This window comes from Pezoporus flaviventris, unplaced genomic scaffold (assembly GCF_033815535.1).
Source record: "Pezoporus flaviventris isolate CSIRO_AGI_PZ_B2104156 unplaced genomic scaffold, CSIRO_AGI_Pfla_v1 ptg000001l, whole genome shotgun sequence".
In the NCBI taxonomy this organism is placed as follows: Eukaryota; Metazoa; Chordata; class Aves; order Psittaciformes; family Psittacidae; genus Pezoporus; species Pezoporus flaviventris.
The window spans coordinates 58450799-58469514 of record NW_026892549.1 but is presented as its reverse complement, the minus strand read 5'-3'; the positions used below and the strand labels follow the sequence as shown (position 1 = coordinate 58469514).

Sequence of the window (18716 nt, the reverse complement as noted above, 5' to 3'; positions counted from 1 at the left end):
TCTCCTACCATGCATTGCTTTGCACCCCAGGTTGGAGCCTGTCCACTCCATCATGAAAGAAATGGGGTTTAGGATGTCCACTAGAATCCCCAAGCCCAGGACTGATGGTGAAAGCCTGTGTGGTCAATATATAACTTCAGAGCAGTCTGAACACTCACTTCCTTTGCCTTTTACTTTCATCAAACAATATGGGATTTGATGGGATTGCTCAGCCCCCTGCTTAGGGTGTGTTAGACACCGAGAGCCCCTGGTCCCTCAGTGCTAGAAGCCACCCTTTGAAAGGACAGAGAGATTTGCTACCAGTCCCCCAGCCTTTGTCACCCATCCCATGTCCCTTCTGCATCCACAGCCAGGACCAGCATGGTGCTGCTGGACCACAGGGCTGGCAGGAAGGCAGTTAGAGGGACCAGTTCCAGGGATGTTAAGTGACTTCAGTTCTGCCTTGGGTTAAGCAGTATTTAAATGATGAATTCTCCTTTCCCTCAGCTACTCCATTTCATGAAGTTCCTTTCACCAGACCCTCCTCTCGTCATCTTCTCATTGCTGATGCATGCTGTGTAGTGACATGGCCCATGTATTCATCTGTCCTTGCGTTAGAAGTGAGCATGTCTGAGTTGGGGTGGAAAGCTTAGGGCTCATATCAATCTGCGGCTTGGAGGCACTCATTTGCTTCCTGGGAGATCTTAGGGATGCCTCGCATCTCTATGCACCCGATTTCTTATGCTTTCTGCATCTAATAACTCTTTAAACAAAAAAACAGTTAGTGTCAGGGTTTAACAAGACATCTGACATCTGCTACAGTCGTAGCTGGTGCTCTATCCAGGATTGCTTTGGTTTCCAGTATGGTGGAACAAAGGTAGTGCCTTGGAGCTTAGGCTTGCTTTCATTTTAAAGGTTGAGGATGCAACACCGAAAGACCGCCAAATAACCAACAGTGGTTCCTGAAGGGGGAAAGAAAATCAGTAGAGAAGAATGTCTTCAGGCACTGAGTCTTGCACACGATGCTTTGTCCATGCCTTGGGCTTGTGTTTCAGCTCGTGGGTGGTTCATCAGCAAGGGGAATGTTGCTGGTGTGGTGGTTTGGGGTTTAGAACCCTTACATTGTCTGGCCTCCTGGTTCTAATGGGGCCTGACAGGTCTGGGAAGCAGGACTTGGATTTCACGACGTGCCTGACATTCCTCTCTGTGCAGGCTGGGAGGTGGTCGCTGGCCCCTGTTTGTCAGGACTGAGAACATTGGGGCTGTTCAGCCTGGAGAAGAGAAGCTGCGTGGAGACCTCAGAGCAGTCTCTTGCCTATTGGGTTACCTACCATGAGTGCCTATTGGAATGTAAAGGGGAAAATATCAATTGCTTTCAAATACTTTTGAATTCCATGGTTTTGTCCATTGCCAGTGCTATGTGATGTAGGGGATGCTGTGCACTGAAAGCTCATGGGAACTGGGCTCTCAGAAACAGGGGTGTTCTAGCACTGGGACCTGTGTATCTTAAATGGTTGGAGCCTTTCTCAGCTGAATGTGCACTCTTTCCCTCTCCCCAGAGTCTGAATGAATGCACACGTTGATGTGACTCAGTCTAGTACCTATGATGGACTCAGGAGCTGCCAACTATAGAGTGATCTTCAGGTGGAGATCGCACCCCAGGCATGTCCTGCAGTGCCCTGGTAGCTGCCTGCAGCACCAAGGCCTCTTCCAAAATGCTTCCTACCATGTTTGGTGTGAAAAAGTACTAAGAAAGAACATTTCCGTTTTCCAGGGTGGAATTTAATTAGGAGGAATTAAAAGGTGTAGTTTATAGTTTAATTTAATGTGATGAAACAAGGCTCAGCTCCCTCCCCCTCCTGCCCAAATCCCAACCTGAGATGATGGCCTCCAATTGCAGCTGACAGCCATGGGAAGGGAAATGCTTACCAAGAAGAAAAGGGAGAGAAATTCCACTCCAGATTTATGACTTGTGAAGCAGAGGTTGCCTGGGTTTAGCCTCATTTTATGTCACGCTGGGTCCCACAGACTTGACTTTGTTGTGTGCCCAGGAATGGGCTGAAAACTGATGGTTTTGGCTGCTTTTGCAGGTCACTTGTGTGTTCAGGTGCTATTTTGGGCTGTGGAGGCTCTTGGTTATATGGATGTGGTGAAGTGTGTGTTCAGACCCTGTGCTTGTCCCGGTGAGGTGGGGGCTTCCCAGGCATCTTTTTGGCTAGTGACAGGGATTGGGATCATCAGATTGAAAGGAATGAGAGGGGTCTGGCCCCAGGGACACTGGCATCGAAGACAGTAAGCATTGAATTCTTTTAACTTCCTTAATAGAATGTGGATGAGAACAAGTTTGGAAAGCAGAGTTATTTATTAACTAATACTATTGGGAATAGATTTCTATTTCTGTGTATTTCATATCCCAAAGTTCAAAGAGGTTAATGAAAATGCTCAGACTGTGGTTCAAATAGAAGGAATTAACTGATGATATGACTTGGCCATTATAATATTGGTGCCACGGTTTAGTAGTGGCCTTGGGGTAGTGGTTGGACTTGATGATCTTAAAGGTCTTTTCCAATCCAGTTGATTCCATGATTCCCCCCTTCCTCCCAGAAGGATGCTGGAGAGGCAAAGACCAACAAGTCTACCCTGGGGACCCATGTGCCTGTCTTTCCTGCAAGGTCTGTTAAAGGTTAGTAGCATATTCATGTCTGTATTATAATACAACCCAAAACCTGAGGCAAAGAGAAGGAATTTCCTGTTACTGTGAAGAACAGCAGATAGATAGTCTGCATGGCCAGGGTATACCAGGACCTGTCTTCTCTGTCTCCTGCCAAACCATGTTTAGGGAGGTCTTGTGCTGCAATGCTGTGGAAAGGAGCAGCCCTTGCTTTCCATTCCAGCTGCTTTTGTTTGGACAGGTAAGTATGGATGTGAATTCCTCCCTTCTGAAAAGGCCAGAAGAGCCTGTTCCAGGTGACAGGGATACAAACTGAAAGGGCTTCTGTGGATTTAATGGGAAAGGCATATTTTAACAGCTGTTTTTGTTCCAGAAGACTGACTTGGCCTACAAGGAAATGGATGGGAAGCAGTACAGGCAAGAGGCATGGATGAGCTGCACAGCATCTCATAATTCCTGGGCAGCAGCCTAGCCACAGGGCCTGTTTTCTGTCTTACAGCTTTCCATGGGATAAGGTTGGTGGCAAGTGGTGCTTAGTTTCTTCTCTGCTTTCAGGTTTCTCTGCTTTTTGGAACAGCATCTACTGATGCTGGAGACCAAGTGTCGGCCAGGGATACTCAGAGTATTGAAGATCTGCCTGGGAAGGAGAAGCTGCTTGGATAAGGAGCAGTTGCTCTGAGCAGGAGGTTCCAACCTGCTCTGGCTTTAACCTCCAGAGAGAGAAAGGAAGTTTTTGTGGCCAATTCAAATAATCCTGGTGGTACTTCCAGTGCACGTTCCACAGCTGGAAACTGGAGTCAACCTGAGGCAAGTCCTTGGGTCAGTAGCACTGCGTGGAGCGTATGGAAAGGTGGGTAAGAACAAGAAAGACACTGATTGTGAATGAGCAACCAGAGCACAGAGATGCTGGGCTCTGTCTCATCACAACCACTGCACATTGCTTTTGTTTACTGGAGAGATGGTAATGGGAAGAGAAAGAGTCCAAGATGCTCCTCTCCACAGTTCCCAAGTTACTCCATTGATCATCTCTGGTGGGTTGACCCTGGCCAGCTTCCCACAAAAACCAATTCATCAGTCCCCTCCTCAGCCAGAGAAGGGAGAGAATGTAATGGGCTGCAGGGGGATATCTGCTCCACATGGACCTCCATCGACTGCAGGGGGATTGTGCATTGTCTCTGCAGAGATTTGGGAGAAGGGTGGGCCAGGAGAGGAAAAAATGTGTCCCTTTTACCCAGTTAAGATCTGGAATTCCTTTGCAGCTAATGTGCAGCTCATGTGTCTCCCAACATGACTCTTGCTGTATTATATTTAGCTGTAAAACCCAACTGTGCTTGGATTTCCCTCTGCAGCTCTTGGAGGAGGGATTTTATCCCTGCCCTCTGTTGAGCATCCTTTCCAGATCTCACCCTGTTGTGCTCATCTCTTGCAGGCCATTCTTCTCACTGAGAGTTACACTTGGAGCAGGGAAGGAGAACAGGACTGCAAGGCCAGATAGGATTGTTTAGGTTGGACAAAGATGCTTAGCCCTTCCTGGGCTGTGTAGCTTGATGTAGCAGGTAGGTTTATTTATTCTCATCACACTAAGACTTTTATTCATGCTTCTTGGGCAGCTCAGCTGAGGAGCACTTTGAGTTTTGGAGCCAGGAGGAATTCATGCTGTTGGTAGATAGCCCTGTGCCCACTGGGTAGCCTGGGAGGAAGGAAAGGCGTTCTCCTCCAGTTTTAATGTTCTCTGGCTCTCAGCTTTTCATTCCTGGCCACACAAGTGTCAAAAAAGAGCTGTTTTGATGTTTAACTGCATTAGAGGGCTGTAACCTCAGGGCCCACGTTAACAGTATCCTTTTGCAGCCAAAGTGGAGGGTGAGAGACCAGGGTGTCTCACAGCTACATACTGTTCTATTGTGCTGTGGTTTAGATCTGCTGGTGGGAGCAACCAGAAGCTGTGTGTGAATGGGTGTTAAACGTGTTTCTGCGTTCAAATGTCACTTTCTCAAGTATCATGTGCTGTATTTGCATGGGGCTTGTGGGCTCTCAGTGTGCAACCACAAAAAGCAGCTGGAGCACAGGACCTCCTGAAGGCATCCATCCAGATGCTTCTAGTGCTTTGGGTGACATAGTCCAGTGTGAGGTGTCCCTGCCCGTGGCAGGGAGTTGGAACTGGATGAGCTTTAAGGTCCCTTTAACCCAAACCAGTCTGGACTCTCTGATGTACTTGCAGGCTTGACTGAAAGTCCATTTTGGTAGAAAAGCTTCCACTGGTGCCAGCAGAGGCTGGGTCACAGCTTGACAATGGGCTTTTGTGATGGAGAACCCACCTTCATACCACCATTGCGCTGCAAGGTAATGGAGCTGCATCAGCCATGTACCACCTGCTGCCTGACAGCAAGGGGAGGAGAAGCACCTCACTTGCAAGTCTCTGGGGTGGACCAGGGGTTTCAGCCCATGGCTGGGCTCCAGTTGTCTTCCTGGAGTGTTTGTGGCAGCTCCTGTGCATCCTTTGAGCTCCACAACAAGAAGCATGGTCAGGGATTACTGTGAACATGGGAAGTTTCTCACCTCAGGCCGAGCCCAGGAATGTGGGATGGATTTGGACCAACTTCTAGTTTTCTTTTAGAATTTTATTTAAAAATAAAAATAGAGCCTTGGGCAAGAGCCAGAAAAATCTGATCCCAAAAGGTGGATGTGTTGTGGAGTGGGGAGCATGTGAAAACAGCTGCTTAAACTGAAACCATTTCACAGATTGAAGTACAGAAACTCCCCAAAACCTGTTCTAAAACCTGGAGTGAACTCTTCTTGAAAGGCAGAGGTAGGAGAAGAGGCCATCAGCAAGTCACCTGAACCACTCCCAAAGCCACAGGCAGCTGCAGGACCCGGAGAGAAGCCAAGCCAAATGAGAAGAGGTTTTTGGACCGTGTAAGGACTCTACAGCAGCACGTTGTGCAGTGGAGGAAGGGCTGGTGTGAGGTGAGAGCCAAAACTGCACTGCCCTATGCCATGAAAACCAGTGGACGGGCTGCTGAAGGTGGGAATGGGGTCCTGGGGAGAAGGAGGTCTGCAGCTGGGAGGCTTTACAGCCACTATTGGTGTCATTACAGCTGAACAGGGGCTAATTACAGCAAGGCTTTGATGCACAAGGTGCTGCATTGATCTCATCCTGGGCAGCACAGAAAAGGGGGAGCAGTGCTCTTGAGCTGCCTGGATGGTTTCCAATAAGCACAATGTGTGGCTGTCATTGTCCTCTTTGTGATGGACTGTGCTCTGCTGGAGCCCAAGGCCTCAAAACCACATCTTGTAGGTGGATTAAGTTAAAATAAGGAAGAAATTAGATTTTCTTGCTCAATGATCTGTGATGTGTACATTTTTAGTGGATGAATGTGCCTACACGTGTCTGTGCTCTAAAGGATGCTTGACTCCATTTGCTATACTATATATAGAATATAGCCTGCCTATACTATAGGTAGGCTATTTTCTTTACAGGTTAATACTGCTTTCCTATGCACTCAGGAGATCAAAAGGGGCTGCCTTATGGGATGCTTTAAGGAGATGCCTTATGTTCAGCCCCATCCCATCCCCCTGAGGTCCTCCCAGAGGACCCCTGAGGACAGCAGTGGGGGGCAGTGGTGCTTCAGCTTGATGCCTCCTTCCCAGCTTCATACTTAATGGGCACTGGTGAGCATTTAGGCTCTGCAGGTCACTAGGAATGAGCTGATTTCTGTCGTGTTACTACAAGGTGTGATTATGAAGTGTTAGGATATACGGGCTGCAGAGTTTTACAGCTGGGTCTTAAAGGGCTCATAACAAGAGCAGAAGGGGGGGGGGGGGGCTTAAACTGGAAGCCAGGAGCACAGTCAAGTTAAGGAGTACAATGGCAATGCTAATTCCAATCCCTTGGAAAAAAGGGGGAAGGAAATGACCTAACTCCCAGTGCTGTCAAGGGAAAGGCAAGCCAGAGGCTGGAGAGGCTCCCTTGGGTGCTGGGAGATAAAGCCTTAACATCTCCTTTCTCCCTTACCTCAGAGCAGGTGAGTGTCCTTGCTTTGTCAGGAGGGCCAGGAGGGCCATACACGCCATGGAGAATTTAGTAGAATCCCAGCCTGGTTTGTGTTGGAAGGCACCTTAAAGCTCATCCAGTTCCAATCCTCTGCCACAGGCAGGGACACCTTCCACTAGAGCAGGTTATCTCCAGCTGTCTCCTTCCCTGCTCTACAGGGATCTACTGGAGACAAGGTTTCTTACAGGGCCAGGTCTTTCTCCTTCTGTGTTATTGGCCTCCAGCACCTTGCTGTTTCCTAAGTGTCTCTGGCAGTGTGAAATGCCACACCATGTTTTGTGGCATCAAAAGACTCACTTCCCAGAGGTAAAGAGTGGATCTTACAGACTCAGTTGTGGTAGTGCTAATGCACTGTCTTGGTGAGCAAGGAAAATACTCTGTCATTACAATAAGTACCTAAGTAGGATGGGGTTTTATAGCTGGCGAAGCTGATCCACCCTCCAAGTTCTCTGCATTCGATTTTCTTTTTTCCCTATGTTTAAAATGTATCAACTCCTTTCCTCTGTGCTCTGGAAGGCTTTTCAACATGGTGAAACCACACAGCAGCAAATCCACAGCTGAGTAAGTCCACAGAGAACTGATCTCGCCTACTTGCAAGAACCCATGCTACATTTGCTTCTGATTCAACGGTGGAGAGGAAAAGGAAGGAAGAGGACATTTTGGCGAAGGACCTGGCAGCACAGCATGGAAGGTGAGGCTGATCTGAAAGCAGTGCTCAATTAGCCCAAGGCAACTGGGACCAAATGCAGCATCTTGAAGTTACTGTCTTCTCTTAGGTAGCTAAAGGACTATCCTTTCTTAGGATCAGAAACTTCCAGCTATGTGGGCTTGCCTTCCAAAACTATGCACATATCCAGACTCTTTCCAGCTGGGCGCACTCTTCTGGAGCTGAGATTCTGGAAAGGACAAGCAGCTCTTCCCTTGTTTTACCTGAACATATCTGTATGCTGCCTGCTCCTGTCCCACATCCTAATGCATCTCCTTTGCTGCAGCACTGGGATGTGGGTGCCCACTACAGCCCTTGTTTTAAGCCTCCTAGAAGAAAACTTGTATGTGAAGGTTGGAGAGGGTCATGCTTGTTCTGTGCTTTCTAACAATCTCTCACTGGCAAGGGGCCACCCTGGAGTGTCCAATTCCTTGTCATTACCTAGAGAAAAGCTGGTTTTGCCTTCCTTTGGCTTTCTTAGAAGCTGGGCATGAGGAAAGGTGCTCTCCTCTCCAAGGTGACATGGTGCAAATCCTCACACTAGCACCCAGTGGATGTAGGACAGAGAAAGGCTTTCCAATGCCACATCATAGTGCTGGTGCATCACAGAATCGTTTCACCAGGGTGCTGGAGTATGTCTGCTCTTCCAGGATGAGGAGGCATAAGGCAAAATCAGAGCAGGATGAGCAGAGTGCTACTGAGTAAGTTATTAGGGAAGAAAAAGCTGGTTTTCAGGTTCCAGAATTTGGGAGCCCACAGCTTTTCCATCACCTTGGGTTAGAAAGGGTGACAAAGTGGCCATGGGCTGGAGTTTCCAGCTATCTTTGTTGATTCCAAGGGGAAAGATGTATATGCTGAAGCCTGACCAAAGCCCCTCCTGGAGGATCCATTTCCTGGGAACTCTCACTTTGATGGCTGTGAAATCCATAACGTTTTTCTTCTTGTATCTGGGAAACTGCAGTTGAGCTCCTGTGGGGCTGGTCTTTGCTTAAATAAATTACAGTAAAAATAACTCCCAAATGCAACACCAACATGGGCACGTAAATCAAAGTCTGGCGTGCCCATTAAGGTAAAGTGTCTCCTTCTGCAGGAGCTGTCTGTGGAAGTGCCATCCTGAAAGTGAAATCCAACTGAGAGGGAGGAGGTAAGGTCCCATCAAGATAGGACTCACAAATCCATCAGCAGCTTCACTTCAGAAGAGATACAAGGCTTTAACAGGGCTGTCAGCAGCATTCTTCAGGTCACACTGCTGCATAAAAGAGAGTGTTAGAACCTGGGACTTAAACTAAACAGATTTCCTATAGGAAACACACACAAAATTACATTGCTTCTAAAGTTACTTTTATAGACATTTTCCCTGAGAAATATTTCTCCCTGGAAAAATAAATTCACAGGATGTAATTAAAACAGTTCTATGTGTACACTGGACTGGCCCCCTTTAAGTGCTTCACCAAATGCACCACTAAATAAAGGAATGAAAGCCAGCTTTGTTTAACTCTATTAATAACAATATGTATTAATTATAAAATGAGACATTGTCCTGCCTGGTTTATGGTTATGAAAATAGCTTTTAATAAGGCTGAGACTGGAGTGCTCAGCTTTGCAGTTGTCTGCACTGTTAATAGGGCTTTCAAAATCTCCCCTAATCTACTTCTTTTACTTGTCAAATCCTGGCTTGATAAAGGCAATGGGGATCAGATTCCACACCCCATGGATTCTGGCAATAACCAGGTGCTGATGACTGTAATCTTTTCTGCTTTTCTTGCCATTTAGCTTTGGTTAAACAAAAAGGGGCAACTGCATTGTATTAGTTTAACTTCCATGCTTTGGGGAACAAAGCCTGAAGAGATTTGTACTGATCTATCACTGCATTAAATGCTCCCAAATCTGCTTGGATAATTAGGGATAATGATTCCCTCCATACCTGCATGGCCCAGTCCAGCCACATGTGGGAAAGAAAGGCAGTCTGTTCATGAGGCCCTCAGTGCCATGGGTTAGTGGTGGCCTTGGCAGTGCTGGGGAATGGTTGGACTTGATGAGCTTAAAGGTCTTTCCCAACCTGGTTGATTCTATGGTTCTATGATTCTCTTTATAGCCCACCTAAAACACTCTTGAGAGGCTATTGTGTCTTTCTTTTCCATTTGTCACACCAGGACTGTGTAATGGGATGCTCCTCACCTGAGGAAGGGATGCTGGTGTTACTAAACATGGGCTGAGGTAGCCTGATGCCCTAGAGATGCTTCTTCTGTGGTGGCATCTTGTGATGCTGCCTGTCAGCCCCTAGGAGATTCATTGCAGAGGGTCATGGCTCTGCCATTTCAGGGAGTGATTTGGAAGATCAAGGGAAGTGTTTGCTGGGCTCTAGTGGAGGAACATCCTTGCCTGCCCTTTTTCCCTGTATCCTCTCTACACAGGCCATCTCTCACACTGGAGTTCATTATACCCAGTTGTGTACCTTTTGGGTTTAGTTTGGTTAGTTCATGTGACCTTTTATTCTTTCTCAGAAGCTAAAACCAAAAATTACACCTTTATACCAGCGTCAACATAGCTATAGAATGGGTTTGACTGCTATATTGCTGTCCTGGTCTCAGAGCAGCTTCCAATATCTGAAGGGGCCTACAAGGCTGCAGAGAGGGACTCTTCATCAGGGACTGTAGTGATAGGACAAGGGGTGATGGGTTCAAACTGAAACGGGAAGTTCAGGTTGGATCTAAGGCAGAAGCTCTTCCCTGTGAGGGTGCTGAGGCACTGGCACAGGGTGCTCAGAGAAGCTGTGGCTGCCCCATCCCTGGCAGTGTTCAAGGCCAGGTTGGGCACAGGGGCTTGGAGCAACCTGCTCTAGTGGAAGGTGTCCCTGCCCACGGCAGGGGGTTGGAACTGGATGAGCTTTAAGGTCCCTTTAACACAACCCAGTCTAGGATTCTGTGATTCTATGTCCTATGAATATATGTATTCTATTCTGTGATTTTCATGTCCTTCAGGCACAACTGGCCAGGTTTTGTGTCTCTCTCTGCAGCACACAAGGTGATGGTTATAATGCATCTCCAGCCCGGGACTTCTTTATTGAGTGGAGAGGTACAAGCTCAGGCTCATTTGTTAACAGAAACGTTGCATCGCTGATAGGAGAAAGATTCTTTTAAGAGGTATGATCAGAATAGTCCACGTTACTTCTTTAATGGAAGCTGACTTTTGGTAACCAAAATGTTTTAAAGAGCCTCTTTGGAGCCACTTCCAACCTACACAAAAGCAGCAGAGTAAAAATGAGCAGGAGTTGGTTTGAAATACCATGAAGGAAACAGAACCCCTTGGCTGGGAGTGAGGGGAGGTGGTTAAACGTGTCAAGAGTTCATTTTCATTCCTTAATTAGCTCTAAATCCTTGTGCCCTTCCCCAGCGAGTGGAAGGCAGGCGGGGAGCGCTGCCCTGTGCCGCAGCAGAGTGTGGACAACAACCGGGAACATGTTTTATGTTCACACCCCACCTCGGAGGTAGGCCAGCATCCAGAGCATGCCGTAAACCAGGCAGGAATGCCACTGCCTGGGAACATGCTCGTAATTCTTTGTGCCCGTCTTTCCAAACCACAACATGTTCCCTTTCCCCTCCTGATAATACTTTGTAGTTTTTCTCTTTTTAATGCTGAGTTTGGAGTAAGGGGGGGTTAGTGCTTGCTTTGCTTAGTTTCCTTAAATCCCCCCTCACCAGAACAGCCAGGGGGCTTCTTTTCCCCTTTTATTCTCTTAGGGCTCAATTCAATAAATATACATCCGGCTCCTTCGCAGTCCTAGGCTGGCTTAATGAAACTGCGAGGCACTTCCAAGAGAAGGATGTTTATTTTTCTCTGCTGATTCAGTTAGGCTGGTCCAGCTCTTGTGTGCCCAGAGAGCTGCTCTATAAAGAGACCCTTGTGATTGCAGCGGGGATGCTGTGTCAGGCAGTAAGTGCCTGCACTCACTCAACACTGGGATTCGCTTGCTGCAGGGAAGGGGGTGCGGGCGGACGGCTGGATTTGCTATACATAATGCATGGGGAGAAAAAAGCCTGCTAAGAGCACAGTGTTAAGGTGGGAAAGTCAAGCACTTGCAAGGCAGATAGAGCTAGAGCTGTCTGGAGAGCAGGCTTAATTCATCTGTTTATGGGAGCACATTATGAAACACGCTCCCATTTTTGCATAGTCCTGTGCTTGTTTCTTAGGTAATAGCATTTTCTACCTTTTGCCAGAACTTGCCACCTTCAAAGAGTACTTTTTCCATAGATAATCCAACACCACAAAGATCCCAATGCCTGTTCCTAGCTGGAAGCAGCAGTGAAGTCAGGCAGCTCCAAAAGGAAGGTGGAGATGTAGATACTGCCATGGAGGACCTGGTGAGCCTTTTATCACTGGAACACAAGAGGTTCCACTTAAACTTGAGAAGAAACTTCTCAGTGAGGGCGATGGAACACTGGAACAGGCTGCCCAGGGAGGTTGTGGAGTCTCCTTCCCTGGAGACGTTCAAAACCCGCCTGGACACATTCCTGTGTAACATTATCTAGGTGTTCCTGCTCCGGCAGGGGGATTGGACTAGATGATCTTTCGAGGTCCCTTCCAATCTCTAGCATACTGTGATACTGTGATGCTGTAATGCAGGCTTATGAGCTGCTTGGTCAGTGCTGGTGAGACCAAGTTTGATGGCAGCAGCCCTATTGCAAGACACTGGGAGTCCCTTAGGCCTGCCTCAAATGCCTTGATGGGTTGGACTACATGGATTTCAAAGGTCCATCCAACCCAAACCATTTAACTTCTCTATGTGTCAGGAGGCAAACGCTGCTTTGGGACATTCTGCCTCTTTGCAATGAAGTAGGAAAACCTGGCAGTGGCAGTGGGGATGGACTCATGCAGAAAAGCCAGATGCATTCAGATGCCAGTAGTTCAGGGTGATTGCTGTCCTCTTTGGGCCTTGCATTGAATGTTCACAGAATAAACCATGTTCTTTGCCTGAGGGACCTTCAGCCAAAGCCACAAGGCAGAGGAAGTGTCTCTCTGACAATGCCAGCATTGTCAGCAATAAGCAGTGGGAAATCAGGAGTCAGGTCCCTCCTGACCCTTAGTTCCTGATGTGCAACTGATTTTGCAAAGCACCAGATTCAAACAACCCATGGATTTAGTTCTTTCATTTTTGCCTTCCCATTCACAATCTCAGTTTTCTACCCAGTGAGGAAGCCCACAGTGTATTTCTGAATGAAAACTGAGTGCCTTTCACAGCATCTTTGGCTCTGCTTCCCATGACAGGGGATTAGGAAATCTCCATCTTCCCACTGAAAGGAGGGAAGGCAATGGCTCAGGGACCATCAGAGACCTGCCAAAAATCACAAAGTGAGGGGGCAGGGGTGGGAACCCAGTTCCTATGAGTGGTAATCTGCTACCTTCCTACTTGTCTTGCCCTCAGCTGCTTTGGGACGAGCCATTCTTGCTGCTTTGAGTTAGATTTGCTTCCTACTTTGCTACTTATGGCAATGTTTAATGGTTGTAATAAACCAGAAGGCATTCCTTTCAAATTAGGTTGCTCTGCAAAACCCAACCAAGTGTTTCCATTACTACAGCTGCTTATCCCTTCAGCTGAGGACAGAGGCAGTATGCTGCAGGCTGGAAAGGGTGTCCATCCATCTACAGGCTGCTGTCAGCTCTTGGGTAAGCTGGTGTTAGTTCTCTGGTGGGTACATGTCCATGGACGGGAGATTCTGGTCTAGAAAGAGAGGATGAAACTCATTAACTATAACTTTAAACAAAGATCCTGATCCTGTCTGTTGTTGATCAAGAGTTTGAGAACAGGAAAGGGTTACAAATGATACTTGCCTCCTCTGCATTAAGGATCAACCCCAGGGCTGTAGCAGACCTCTCCTTTGCTAGACACAGAGTTTACAGCCTTGCTGTAGTTTATATGAAAGCATTGGAGTGACCTTGCATTTGACATCTTTGCCTAGGAGCTTACACTCCAGTGTTGTCAGCAATGGTGCTAGGAAAGTAAAGGACAAACATTCCTGTATTTTCCAGCAATTTGTGTTATGGTCTTTCTTTCCCTCTAATTGGAGATTAATCTCAGTCCTGCCAGAGCTAGCATCTTCTCCAAGCCTAACTGAAATACCTATTACACAAATAGTACAAGTAGTTGGTTTGGTTTATTGAAGGAAACGTATGAAACTTGGTTGGACTTGATGATCTTAAAGGCCTTTTCCAATCCAGTTGTTCCTATGCTTCTAAACAGGGAAGGTTCTCCATTGTCAGGTTAACATAGGGATGCATCTGCTTGGCAAAAGGAATCAAAGCTGTAGGTATGAAAGGCGAGGGCAAAACCACCAGAGGCTGGGCATCAGGCACTGGATGGAGCTGGGTTTCCCATCCCACATCACTTCTGCTTATTACTTTAAACACTAATCCATGCTTCTCACTGCTGATAGCAATCCCCCTGCCCATTTCCATGTTATTATACTTTCCATAACTGATTTTCCTTGGATTATTTAACAGCCGAGATGCTGCTTCTAACATTTTCTTTGCTTGCCTAACGCTCTAAAGGGGGGCTTTAGCTATTTGCTTTGCTCTCCAGAAAAGTGTCTTTGGCATTTTTCATTGAGACTAAATGCAAAGAAAGGCTACATACCTGAGGGTGAAACCTGCCCCATCCCATTGCTTGGTGGACCCAGGCTGCCTCTGTCTCTGCAGCAGTAGAGACATCCCCAGCACCAGGCAAGGGAGGAAAACTCCAATGGAGACTTTATCACTCTTTTTCAGCAGAAATGGCCATCTGGAGCCTTCCTCTGATGGGCAGATGTGGGAACATCAAAGGAGAAGCAGGCACCTCCTTTACCTCAGTCACCAAATGGAACACCTCCTTGCAGGCAGGTTAGAAAACAACATAAAATCTGCTGAGGACAAGTTTCCTTTGACAGCAAAGAGCTGCCCAGAAATGAGTCAAACAGGAACGGTTCAGACCTCCCCCACTCTCACCAGGGGATTTGCAGACAAAAGGGATTTATTTATTTATGTTTTTTTTTTTTTTTTTGCTATTTTTTCTTTTCAGAAAATACTCAGATTTTGATGGGAAAATACAACTGGGAACTTTTTCCCCCCCTTTGTTTTTGCCTTTTGAACAACTTTTGTTGCCACTTGTGTGGAATTGTCAGAAATACCTTGAGGAAAAGCAAATGCAGGAAAAAAGAGAAGAGCTGTAACAGCTTGGGAGGAGAAGAGTTTATTTCATAGATCATAGAATCACAGGATAGTTTGGGTTGGAAAGGCCCTTAAACCTCATCCAGTTCCAACCCCCTGCTACAGGCAGGGATACCTTCCACTAGAGCAGCTTGCTCCAAGCCCCATCCAACCTGGCCTTGAACACTGCCAGGGATGGGGCATCCAAATACTTGTAAGCATGTTTGCTCCATGAGCTGGGGGCCTGCGGCCAAGGTATGTGCTGCCACCCTCTTTCAGCCTAACCCACACCTCTCTGAGTACAACCAGGATGAAATGCAACCTTTTATGGAGCAAGTTTTCCTTAAGGGTGTCATTGCATGGTGAAGCCAGTGTAATCTTCCCTCTGGGACCACCTTGGGGCTGGCATGCTCCATGCAGGTGAGATGTTCCTGACCTACCATCACCCACATCCAGGCTATTGAATTTATCTGTGTTTATTGTGGTGGCTCTTTACACTGGTTTAACCCTCTTTCCTCACTTGCAGGACTGACTGTGCTGCTCAGCTGGGAGCAGCAGGTGTACTGGTCATCTGTCTCATTTTGTGCCATGCTGAAGCTGAGAGGTGGGTGGGATTTTCTAGTCTCTGCCTTTCTATGGCTTTACATTATAACCTCCACTCTGTGTCCTACATGTTCTCATGGTCAGGATTGACGAAGCAAAGTCCTGGATAGCAGATGGAAGGTCAAAATACAGCTGATGCATCAGTCCTGCCTCTTGCAGCATAATTAACTTACTGGACTCCAAGCAACCTATCTTTCATCATCTTTGTGATTACAGCCCCAGTCCTAATGACAGTCCCAGATGCTGGAATTAAGTTCTCCTCCCATCCCCTTGTTGAAGTACATCTTCATGTCCACGTTAGGAACTATACAAATTCCAGAGAAAAACGTTGCGTTGTGCTAAAAATGGGAGGACAGGAATTCCGCCCCCTCTCTCCTTACCCCACAGATGCATTTATCACCAGGGCAACTCAGCTTCAGAGTTCACTAAAAATTCAAGCTGTTGGCTTAGTTCCAGAAGGGAGAAGTTTTATAGACTGAGCTAAGCGTGAATTACAGTTCTGGTTACAGCATTCCTTCTTTTATACCTGCTTTCTTTCTTTCTTTTCTTCTTTCCTTCTTCTGGAGCAAGTCCAGAGGAGGCCACGAGGATGATCAGGGGCTGGAGCACCTCCTGTATGGAGCCAGGCTGAGAACATTGGGGCTGTTCAGCCTGGAGAAAAGAAACTGCGTGGAGACCTCAGAGCAGCTTCCAGTGTCTGAAGGGGGCTACGAGGATGCAGAGAGGGACTCTCCATCAGGGACTGCAGCAATAGGATAAGGGGTGATGGGTTCAAACTGAAAGAGGGAAAGTTCAGGTTGGATCTGAGGAAGAAGCTCTTCCCTGTGAGGGTGCTGAAGCACTGGCACAGGGTGCCCAGAGAAGCTGTGGCTGCCCCATCCCTGGCAGTGTTCAAGGCCAGGTTGGGCACAGGGGCTTGGAGCAACCTGCTCTAGTGGAAGGTGTCCCTGCCTGTGGCAGAGGTTTGGAACTGGATGAGCTTTAAGGTCCCTTTCAACCCAAACCATTCTATGATGTGTGTGCTCGAGAGGCAGTGGGAAATCTTCTTGAATGTGGATGGTGTTTGAGGGAGCTGCCCATGGCTGAGGGCTCAGAAGGAGGTTTTTGCTTTTATTTACTTATTTTCTTTTACTTGTTTCTTTTTCATTGCTTCAGCATTAGGAGCTGCAGAAATGGCCTGGCCTAACAAGTGAGTCAGTGTGTGTTGGCTGTATTGGATTACTGGCTATATTTAGACACTGGAAGCTTCTCCTTAAGAGAGTCACAGGCCCCAGTTGCTGGGTGGATTGGTTTTCCAACAGGCTGGAATCACTGCAGCAAGCCGAAAGGCCACCCACAGATAATGAACCATGGAGGGAAGAGGGGCCAAGCTCGGTCACCTGCCTGGCTGCTTCTCCCCCCTGGTGGTGGGCGTGGCCAGGGGCAGGTTACTAGAGGTGATGTGCTCCAAGAGCCAGCAGATCCCGATCTCTCTGGAGTTCTGCTGTCTTGTGCACCTCAATCAAACAACTGCTTTTTGCAGTCTTTTGAAGCAGTCCCTGGAGTTGAGCACTGTTCCAGGTACAGGAAGCATAGGCTGACTATTCCCAGGATTATTGGATAATTCAGGCTGAAAGGAATTCAGACTCAGGAGGCCATCTAGTCCAGTGTCCTGATGGGGCAAGGAACAGCAGCCAGGGCTGCCCGCAGCCTATGTCCTCAGCTGGTAAGAGAGATGTCTGGTAGGAGCAGTCAGGTATGCTGGACATGTATTTCCTATATCTTGGCTGAATGTGAACCTGTTTGCAAATTGCACTCAGAGTGATACAGATTTCCATCATAGTCTCTTTCTCCATGGGATTTCTCTTAAACATCTATTGATTTCCAGTGCTGGCCATCTCCAAGGCTGAGAGAGTCACTCCCTTGCTACCATCCCTGTACAAGAACTCATTAGGTCAATTTAGGATGGGTAGGTTTTCATATGTATTTAAGGAAAACAAACATGCACACAAAAAAAGGGGATAAACTTCTGCTAGGAAGGATAATGGGATATGGTATGTAAAAACCTTCTGCCTTTCATTGCAGCATGTCTGTAAGTACAGAAATACATAACAATTTGTGGAGAAGAGAGACTGTGGTTAAATGGAGGCATTTGCTGCAAGAACTGAATGAACCTCAAATCGTGAGTGATCCAGACACTGGTGTTCCAGTTTCATCTGGCCTGTTTACCCTCACTTTGTTCCTCTCTGCTTTGTCCATGGGGACAAATACCATATTACAAGTAAACACGCTACATCCTCTGCTGCCCTTCCTTGCCTGTCTGCACTTTCCCCATGGGAGAAGAGAGAAGAGCCAGTTCTGCATGACACAGTGAGTAAACAAATCTATTTTAAAGACAGATTGTGCTAAGCAGGAGTGGCCTCTCCCTAAGAGCTTTGAAAACTGGCATTGCATTCCTGCTGGGAAAGCAGTAAAGTACAAAGGTTTCTGTCCCTTGCACTAACTATCCCCTTGTGCACACAGGCATTATGGCTTTTGGTCTGGGGCCATGTGTATGAAAGCCCATGGACTAACATGCCTTTTTCCTCTGGATGAGACCAGCAATCCAACACCACACTTTGCAGCTGGAAGAGCTCATTAAATCTAGTCCCATTAAATCTGTGGGGGCTGCAGACGACGCAACAGCTAAGAAAGCTGTTCTGGTCTGTCTTGTGCTATATTCAGGCACATCAACGGGGAACTGAGATGTATGTGGCTGCTCCCCTGCTCATGATCAGACACAGAGGGTCAGTAGCTAGATGCAGTTGTACATTGGAAACCAAGAAGGGAACACAGAGGAGCACAATGTGGTGGGTCTCTTCTGCTGGGATGCCTGCAAACCCAGCGAAGGCATCTCCCAAAGAGTGGCCAGTCCTGAGCCCATACCAATCCTAGAAAGCCTTTCATAAACACAGGGAAGCCAAGCTGAGGGCTGGAGTTCCACCTGTCCCCACTGTCTAGTTCCCAGATCTGGTCCCTTTGACTCAAGGAGAGCCAAAGGCACAGGGTGCCCAGAGAAGCTGTGGCTGCCCCATCCCTGGCAGTGTTGAAGGCCAGGTTGGACGCAGGGGCTTGGAGCAACCTGCTCTAGTGGAAGGTGTCCCTGCCCATGGCAGAGGTTGGAACTGGATGAGCTTTAAGGTCCCTTCCAACCCAAACCATTTTGTGATTCCATGACATAACACACCCCCCCCCCCCCCCCCCGCAGCTTTTAGTTGCGGCAAGCCTTGTGTATCTGCTTTCAAACACTTGCTCTATCCCTCCTGCAGGTGCTGCGGGCTCCCCCACGCTGTGTGCACAGCACTGTGTACTGTCAGCCCTATTTTACCCACGGCTGGAAGAAGCAGCAGCCCCTCCATCAGCGGCCGAGCTCCGCCCGACTCCCGTTTCTAGGAGCCCCCCGGGCGCTGCCGGCAGAGCCGGGCCGGGCCGCGCCGCCTCCCTGCCGCTGAGGTACAGCGGCCGGGCTGCTCTGAAGGAGGAACGGCTCCTCCGGTGCTCGCTGCAGC

The 18716-nt window shown here is 47.8% G+C and overlaps 1 long non-coding RNA gene across 18 annotated transcripts; it reads left to right on the top strand.

The window, feature by feature from the left end:
- Positions 1 to 2566: 2566 nt before the first annotated feature.
- Positions 2567 to 18373, top strand: LOC133272730 (uncharacterized). 18 transcript variants are annotated; one of them, XR_009744546.1, is made up of 10 exons: positions 2573 to 3165; positions 4080 to 4206; positions 5390 to 5672; positions 6128 to 6319; positions 7218 to 10482; positions 11148 to 11768; positions 12943 to 13071; positions 14459 to 15006; positions 15113 to 15190; positions 17254 to 18373. It is a non-coding gene; the product is annotated as an uncharacterized LOC133272730 (long non-coding RNA). The 18 variants fall into 18 exon arrangements; XR_009744560.1 differs by lacking the exons at positions 14459 to 15006; positions 15113 to 15190 and having other exon boundaries at positions 2567 to 2662; positions 3027 to 3165; XR_009744553.1 differs by lacking the exons at positions 14459 to 15006; positions 15113 to 15190 and having other exon boundaries at positions 2567 to 2662; positions 3024 to 3165.
- The last annotated feature ends 343 nt before the right edge of the window (positions 18374 to 18716 follow it).